The sequence below is a fragment of the Molossus molossus genome, unplaced genomic scaffold (assembly GCF_014108415.1).
Source record: "Molossus molossus isolate mMolMol1 unplaced genomic scaffold, mMolMol1.p scaffold_m16_p_22, whole genome shotgun sequence".
Taxonomy (NCBI): domain Eukaryota; kingdom Metazoa; phylum Chordata; class Mammalia; order Chiroptera; family Molossidae; genus Molossus; species Molossus molossus.
In genome coordinates, this window is record NW_023425358.1 from 5976054 (window position 1) to 5985210 (window position 9157).

The window sequence follows — 9157 nt, forward strand, 5'->3', positions numbered from 1 at the left end:
TTCTTTTTGTAAATCTTTAAGTTGTAGGGTCAGATAGTTTATTAGAAAATTTTCTTGTTTATTGAGGTAGGCCTGTATTGCTATGAACTTTCCTCTCAGGACTGCTTTTACTGTGTCCCATAGATTTTGTGTTGTTGTGTGTTCATTTTCATCAGTTTCCTGGAATTTTTAAATTTCTTTCTTGATCTCATCGGTAATCTATTCATTGTTTAATAACATACTATTTAGCCTACATATGCTTGAATGCTTTTGAGTGTTTATATTGTAATTGATTTCTAGTTTCATGCCATTGTGATCCAAGAAGGTGCTTGATATGATTTCAATCTTCTTGAATTTCTAGAGACTTAGTTTATGTCCTAACATGTGGTCTATATTTGAGAATGTCTCATGTGCACTTGAGAAGAATGTATGTTTTGCAGCTTTGAGGTGAAATGTTCTGGAACTATCAATTAAATCCAGCTGATCTGGTGTGCCATTTAGGGTCTCTGTTCCTTGGTAATTTTTTGTCTAGAAGATCTATCCAGTGAAGTCAGTGGGGTGTTAAATTCCCCTAGTATGATTGTATTACTGTTGATCTTTCCCTTGAAGTCCTCCAGAAGTTTTTAACTACATTTTGGGCCCTGGACGTTTGCTCAGTGGTTAGAGCACCAGCCCACGGACCAAAGAGTCTCGGGTTTGATTTCAACCAAGGGTACATACCTCAGTTGTGGTTCGTCCCTGGCCCTGGTTGGGGTGGTGCGGGGGCAACCAATCGATGTATCTCTTTCATATTGATGCTTCTCTCTCTCTCTCTTCCTCCCTCCCTCCCACTCTACCTGAAGGTGGGTGGAAAAATATCCTCGAGTGAGAATTAAAAATAACTACATAAATATATATATTTTGGTGCTCCTATATTAGGTGTATATATGTTTACTAGAGTTATATCTTCTTGTTGGATTGATCTTTTTAATATTATATAGTGGCCTCCTTTGTCTCTTATTATGGCCCTCATTTTACAGAATATCTTATCATATATGAATACTGTTACACCAGCTTTTTTTTTTTTTTTTCCATTTCACTTGCCTAGAAAAAATGTTTTCCAGCCCTTCACTTTCATCTTGTGTGAGTTTTTTGTTCTAAGGTGAGTCTCTTGTAGATAACATATATATGGGTCATGTTTTCTTATCCAATTAGCTTCCTTATGTCTTTTGATTGGAGCATTTAAGCCATTTACATTTAAGGTTATTATTGATGTAATAATTTGTTGCCATTTTATTTTATGCCTGTGTCCCTCTCTCTCTCTATATATATTTTTTAGTCCTCACCCGAGGACATTTTTTTTTTTTTTATCCTCACCCGAAGACATTTTCCCATTTTTTTTGTTCAGGTAGAGTGGGAGGGAGAGAGAGGAACAGAGAGAGAGAGAGAGAAACATCGATGTGAAAGGAACACATCGAGTGGCTGCCACCCGCACGACCTACCAGGGCCGGGGACAAACTGCAACGAAGGTATGTGCCCCTAGTGGGAAGCGAACCCGGGTCTCTCAGGACCACAGGTCGATGCTCTAATAGCTGAGCCAAACCGGCCAGGGCTTTATATTTTTTCAGATAGAGTGGGAGGAAGAGAGAGAGAGCAAAACATTGATGTGAAAGGGACACATCGAGCGGCTGCCACCCACACGACCCAACCAGGGCCGGGGACAAACTGCAACCGAGGTCGCGCCCTTAACGGGAACTGAACCCGGGTCTCTCCGGACCGCCGACCGACGCTCTAACCGCTGAGCCAAACTGGCCAGGGCTGTATTTCTTTTTCTTACAAAAGTCCCTTTAGCATTTCTTGCAGTACTTGGTTTGGTAGGAGTAAATTCTATTAGCCTTGCCCTGGCCAGTTTGGCTTAGCAGTTAAAGTGTCGGCCTGCAGACCAAAGAGTGGAGGGTTCGATTTGGTCAAAGGCACGTGCCTTGGTGGTGGTTTGGTCTCCGGCCGAGTCGTGTGGGAGGAAACCAAAGTATTTCTCTCTTTCTCTCTCTCCCTCCTATTCTGTTCAAAAATAAATGGAAAAATATCCTCAGATAAGGATTTAAAAAAAATTCCTTTAGACTTTTTTTTTTTGTCTGCGAAGCTCTTTATTTCAACTTCAATTTTGAATGATAGCCTTACTGGTTATAGTCTTGGATTCAGATCCTTGCTTTGCATTACCTTGTATACTTCATGCCACACTCCCTTCTGGCATGCAGTGTTTTTATTGAGAAATCAGCTGACAGTCTAATCGGAACTCCCTTGTATGTAACTTTCTGTCTCTCTCTTGCTGCCTTTAAGATTCTTTCTTTGGCCCTGGCCGGTTTGGTTCAGCAGTTAGAGGGTCGGCCCGTGGACCAAAAAGTCACGGGTTCAATTCCGGTCAAGGACACATACCTTGGTTGTCTCACCATTTTAGCAGTCTCAGAGTTCCAGGCCAGGTGAGACATGTTGGGATGTGTAGGCAGGTCCTTGTGTATCAGATACGACTGCTATGCCTCCCAGTCTGTTCCGGTGCCTGTGCCTCTCTGCTGCAGGTCTTAGAGGATTGATGACTGGCAGCTCATATTGGTCTGTCCTGTTAGACACTGCTGGGGTGTGCCGGTCCTCAGGTACTGCTACTGCCTGGTGGGGCTCGGCCCAATCTGCATGATTGTTGCTGCTGCTGGGGGAGGGGTCTCAGCTCCCGGAGCCTCACTGCTGCTGGAGCTAGGGCTCTGCTCCTGATCAGCCACTGCTGATGCTGCTGGGGACGGAGGGGGTGGGTGTCTCAGCTCCCGATTTGGACAGCTGCTGCCGGGTTATGGGTCTCAGCTCCTGAGTCTCTGCTGCTGCTGGAGGTGGGGCTCCACACCCAATCTGCTGCGGCCATTGTCAGGGACGGATCTTGGCTTCCTGACCCTCGCTGCTGCTGGGGCTGCGGCTCTACTCCTGATAAACTGCTGTTAATGCTGCAGCGAGCAGGTCTCAGCTCCAGAGCCTCTGCTGTTTCTGGGTGTGGGGCTCCTCTCCCAATCCCCTGCTGCTGCTGTCAGGGGCGGGACTTGGCGTCCAAGCCTCCGCTGCTGTTGGGAGTGGAGCTCCACTCCCCAGCAGCCCGAGCTGCTGCTGCTGCTGCTGGGGTCAGATCTCAGCTCCCAAGCCTCTGCTGCTGTTGGGGGTGGGGCTCCGTTCCCAAGGCAGTCACTGCTGCTGCCCTGGATGGTACTCAGCTCCCCAGCTGACTGCTGCTGCCCCTGAGGGCGGGGCTTGGCTCCAGCCTCGCTGCTCTTGGGGGTGGGGTTCTGCTCCCAAGCCGGCTGCTGCTGCTGCTGCTGGTGCCCAGCTCCTGAGCTGGCTGCTACTGCTGCAAGGGGTGTTGCTGGGCTCCTAGGCCCCACTGCTGCTGCAGGAGCAGATCCTTGACAGTGAGGCTACTGTGCACTGGCCCACGTTGGCACAGCGGGGCCACTGGTCTGATGGTGCAAAGCACACCGGTGGCCTCCGGTCACTAGGCCCTAGCTGCTCCCCGCTGCCTCCTCCCAGAGAGGACCCAGCAGATCTTCCAAAATGGTGGGGCCGTCAGCCCTACGCAGGGAGAAGCAAAGCTGCCTGTTCCCCCGGCTACAGCCCCGGAACCCTCTGCCCTAAGTCTCTGCACTGCTGCACAGCTGCTCATCCACACTCACATCTGCTCACAGTCTCTTTTGCACTCACACTTACACGCTCCCCCTCGCTCCAGTCCTGCCCGGTATCTTTTTCTGACTATGTTCTTTAAAAGTAACATGACTGTGGTTCTGTTCTTTCACTATACCACTGTGCACCTAACCATCACTGAGGTCAACCACTCAGCATGAGAGAAGGGAGAGCCGCTGGCTGAGGACACTCTCTGACCCAGAGCAGCTGATTAAAGTATTCCTCCTCTGGGCTTATCGAAGATTCTGTTGCTGTATTTTCTTTCCATTTAAGTCCTGCCTTCCTTGCTGTATTTCCAACTCCATTCTTTCCCATTTTATCTCAACTATCATCCTCTGCTCTTCCTCATCAAAGTATTTCTTTAAGTAGAAAGACCCCCTCCGCCCTGGAAATAGTGGCAGATAAACCTCCATCCCCCCTACAGGGCATGCTGCTTGTGCTGGAGAAGGAAAGGTCTGCAGTTCCATTTATTTGCATATTCCTCTACTTTGTAGAGGTTCCACTGAAAAAGGCAATAATTGTAAGGAATCGGGGGCGCCGCCGAATAAAACAGAGAAGAGACTGGAGAGCCAATCAGCCGAATAAACAGGGATCAGGCTATATTGGGTGCACTCCGGGCGGGTTCACAGACTCCGGGGGTCGAGTCCTAGAAGCCGCGCTCAATGTAGGGGCTCGTGTCTTTTATATCTGCCTGTTGCAGCTGGAATTTGTCCCTTAGGGTTTGGCCCTGCAGGGGCTATGCATGGAGCCTCTGGAATGTGAGTTAGTCTACAAGCTCGAGGCAGGCCGTTCAGGGTGGGAGGCAAGGCTGAGCAAGCGAGACAATGGTCGAGCACTGTGCCTGGCGCCAGTCCCCAGGCTATCGGACAATAATAATGCTAGTTTTGGCTTTAAGTGGCTTCCTAGAGAAAGGTCTTTTTAAAAAAATGTATCTTTATTGTTGAAAGTATTACAGATGTTCCTCCTTTTTTTCTCTCATTGACAGCCTCCTCCCCATGCCCCCCTTCACATCTTCCTCTTCATTGTTCTGTTCTCTGTGTCCTTTGGTTATGCATATATGCATGTGAGTTCTTTGGTTTATCTCTTCCCATCCCATCCCTGCCTCACTCCCTTCCCTCTAAGATTTGTCAGATTCCTACTTCCATGTCTATTTTGTCAGCTTATATTGTTCATTATATTCCACAAATAAGTGAGATCATATGGAACTTGTCTTTCTTTGACTGGCTTATTTCGCTTAGCATAATATTCTCCAGGTCTCTCCATGTCGTCTCAAAGGGTAAGAAATCTTTCTTTCTTACAGCTGCATAGTATTCAATTGTGTACATGTACCACAGCTTTTTAAAAATATGTTTTTATTGATTTTTTTAGAGAGAGAGGAAGGGAGAGAGAGATAGAAACATCGATGTGAGAGACAAACATCAATCGGCTGCCTCCCACATGCCCCCTACTGGTGAATGAGCCCACAACCTGGGCATGTGCCCTGAATGGGAATCAAATCAGGACCTCTCAGTCCATGGGTTGACACTCAATCCACTGAGCCACACCGGCCAGGTTCTACCATAGCTTTTTTATCCACCCGTCTACTGATGGGCACTTGGACTGTTTGCAGATCCTAGCTATTGTAAATAACGCTGCTGTGAACATATGAGTACATATATTCTTCTTCATTGGTGTTCAGGCTTCTTAGGATATATTCCTAAAAGTGGAATCACTGGGTCAAATGGCAGTTGAATTTTTTGAGGAAACACTATATCGTTTTTCATAGTGGCTGCCCCAGTCTGCATTCCCATCAACAGTGAACTAGAGTCCCCATTCTCCACATCCTCACCAGCACTTGTTTGATGATTTGTTGATGGTGGCCATTCTGGCAGGTGTGAGATGATACCTCATAGTCATTTTCATTTGCATTTCTCTGATGATTAGTGACATTGAGCATTTTTTCATATGTCTCTTGGCCACTTGAATGTCCTCTTTGGAGAGGTGTCTATTCAGGTCCTCTGTCCATTATTTAATTGGATTGTTTGTCTTCCTTTTGCTGAGATGTATGAGCACTCTATATATTTTGAAAATTAACATCTTATTTGATGTATCATTGACAAATATGTTCTCCCATACAGTGGGTTCCCTGAGAAAGGTCTTTTCAAAAAGCAATTGATCAGGCCTTTTATATTTCAGCATAAGGAGGGTGGATGCTCATGTCCTAGATTGTGTGTGTGTGTGTGTGTGTGTGTAAAACTATCATGCAGTCCATTAGTGAAAGAATCTCTCACCTCTGCTGGGGGAGGAGTTAAAGTGTCCCCTTTGCTTCACCATCAGCCAGGGTCTCTTACTCACCAGTGCACATGAAAACACAACACAACAACAGTGAACAGACAATCACATGCCCACAATGGAAGCCTGACACAGGATTTGCTTCCCTGAGGCTGGGGCCCTAAGAATCACGAGGCCCAAATTCCTCTGTCAGGGTGTCTGCTGCAGTTCTTGGAGGAAGTAGAGAAGCAGAGCTTGGCTGAGTGCCCCCGTCACCAGGGACATGGTGTCAGCGCAGGCTAGTAAACAACACTTCACAGACCCCTTCAGGAAGGACATCTTGGTGAGATAACACAGTCCAGGTCTTTTTTTCCTTGACCTAGTGAATATTTCCACTGGCCTGGGGAGAAGGTGAGAAACTTTTCCTAATCTGTGCTCTTGGTCTGGGGTTTGAATGAGTATCAGGACTTGCACGCTGCCTGAGCTGGCCTGAGGCCAAGCCCCGGAGCACCTGCCCTGAGGCCCAGGGGGAGAGGAGTGGGGGTGGAGGACCCTAACTACCGGCAGAGAGGGGCTGACAGTGGCGCGGCCCCTGCAGTGTGCCTCCAGGACATTCCAACTACTTTGTTTACAGATTGGAGGTATTTTTACCCCAACCCTCCACTCAGAGGTAGTTTTCTTCACATGAAGTTTACTATCCAGTGTTCTTCCTGGGGGCACCAGAGAGACCAGGGCCTCGCACTGCCCTCAGAGCCCCTTCCAGGGCCGCCCCCATGTCGGAGTGTGGGAAGTTCTTCCCGAGGACTCTGGGCCCCGGGGACTGGTGTGGTCGCGTGTACTGCCCCTTCCTTCCCACGAGGGGAAGGAGGTTTTTTCTGGCTGTCACTGCAGAGATTCTGGAACCCTGCTCCAGGCCTGGAGACAGGGAGCATCTGATTCCATTTTCCAGGCGTCCAACAGGACGAGCATTGGACCACAGAAGCCCCCCCTCCCAGAGATTATTCAACACCGTGCCTCTTAAACAATCAGATAATGCTCTAGGTAAGGCTCTCAAGTTTCTCTTTAATCCCATGGAACTGTATTCCCACAAAATTTAGGATTGGGAAGAGTGTCTGTGTTCGGTCCTCCAGGGTGATGTCTGATCCTCATGCTCAAGAGCACAGCAGACTTATCCAGTGGGGATGGCTACTCTCAGCCCAACAGAGGACAGAGGCCTTGAATCACCATCCCCTGATACGTCTATGACTCTGCACCCTTTACACTCTGATGTCGCCTTATTCCGGTAATTTATTCCAGGCTACATTTTGTTTTCTGGACAGTCATTGTTCTCTAGAATTGCACTGTCCAGTGTACCCCAGGCCTAGCCCTAGCTCCTGCCCAGGATAGACCACATAATGGACAAGGAGCTCCACTAAGCATTAAGTACTCCTTGCACCCAGCTGATGTGGCTCAGTGGTTGAGCACTGACTCATACACCAAGAGGTCGCTGGTTCAATTCCCTGTCAGGGTACATGCCCAGGTTTGTGGGCCTGATCCCCAGTGGGAGGCATGCAGGAGGCGGCCAATAGATGTTCTCTCTCATCGATGTTTCTACCTCTCTCTCCCTCTCCCTTCCCCTCTCTCTAAAATCAATTAAGAAAAAATAAATAAATAAATACTGCCTGTGCACCTGATGGGGTGGCTACCCCACTGCCACCAGCTTAGTACAAGCTTCATCATTTTTAAATTTGAAGTGTTAACCTGGTCTCCAAATATCTTCTGTATCTAGACCTTTCTTTTCAAAGTTGTGAGCAGTACAGGTTAAAGAACAACAGTAGGTGCTCAATACATAGCTGTGAAATGAATGAACGTAAGGCTCTTGAGTCCTGCAGAACATCAGCTCATGCTGTTCTGCTTAAAACTCTTAAGTGACTCCTTATTACCTTCAGCCTACAGTTAAATTCCTTTATTTGACCAAAAAAAGTCATGGCGGAAAAAAATAAGTCCTTTGTTCACAAGTATCACAACCTAACATCTCATTATTATATCCTCTGCTATACCTGTGAATCTAGATACGCTTAGTTATTTGAACTTCTTATAACTTGTCATGCTCTCTAAGCCTCTGAAGTTACCTGTAGGTCCTTTGTGCCTGCATTGCCCCTCCCCTTAAACCCAGTCCGTTTACTAGCTCTAACGTGTCCTCCAAGAGCCACCTGAAGCCCCTATCATGTCCTCCTCATGGAAGAATTAGTGATGATTTAGTGACCACCCCCCACCCCGTGTCCTTCCATAATACACTAGGTTACATATGCATCTATTTTACACTTTACCACATTGTATTGCAATGCCAGACTTTCTCTTTCCAGACTTCTAGAGCTGAATACTGCTTTCGATCTTCCTTCTTTTCTAGCACATGCCCTCGGGAATGTAATTCCTTTCTAAGCACTCCATTAGCTGCATTCCACACATTGTAACATATATTGTCTTCACTGGCACTCACTTCCAAGTACTTTCTAATTTCTTTTATGATTTCTACGTGACCATTCATCATTTGGAAGTTTATTCTCTGATTATTGGGTAGAGTGCTCTAAATATATATTCGTTAGTTAAGTATATTTATTGTGCTTCTTTGCTTGTTATTATTACTATTTTTTTAGAAGAGTAGAGAAAAGGGTTAGAACACACGATGGCAGGTACCGACTCCCTGGTGGGTGTGAGGAAACATGCCAGACAGCCCGTCTGTCTAGGAGTTGGGGAGGGTGTGCTCCTGATCTGGGCACTACCAGGGGCACTGACTGCCCTTGCCAGTGAGTCGAGACCAGCAGATTCTCTCCGAGACCTCGAGCACACCAGGACAGCAGTTCTCAGGACGTGAGTCTAGTCTTGGACTTCTTTGCTTTTTATTAATGTTAGCTACCAATTTCTGGAAAAGTGTTGGAAAAGATCACACTATGATTACAGATTTCTCATTATTTCATTGTAAGTCTGCCACAAGGCTATTGATTTTTGGATACATGGCACAGGGGTGCAGAGGTGTACACGCTGTGACATCGTGACACATGCATGTGGCCGTTGCCCTCGTTGCCTCCACTCCCCCTTCTCTCTCTCTCCGTCCAGCTCCCCAGAAGAATGCTGCCCTTGCTTGACTTGGAGCAGCGTCTCCATTCTCAAGTTCCCTGGAGACGTAGCCTTCCTCAAGAATGAAATCATGGCAAACGTAATAGTTTCCACTGCATCACATGACAGCCATGCTCTC

General features: G+C 47.2%; 1 non-coding gene across 1 annotated transcript; it reads right to left on the bottom strand.

The window, feature by feature from the left end:
• Positions 1-8660: 8660 nt before the first annotated feature.
• On the bottom strand, positions 8661-8789 carry LOC118640468. The gene has a single exon (XR_004961386.1). It is a non-coding gene; the product is annotated as a small nucleolar RNA SNORA3/SNORA45 family (small nucleolar RNA).
• Between the last annotated feature and the right edge of the window lie 368 nt (positions 8790-9157).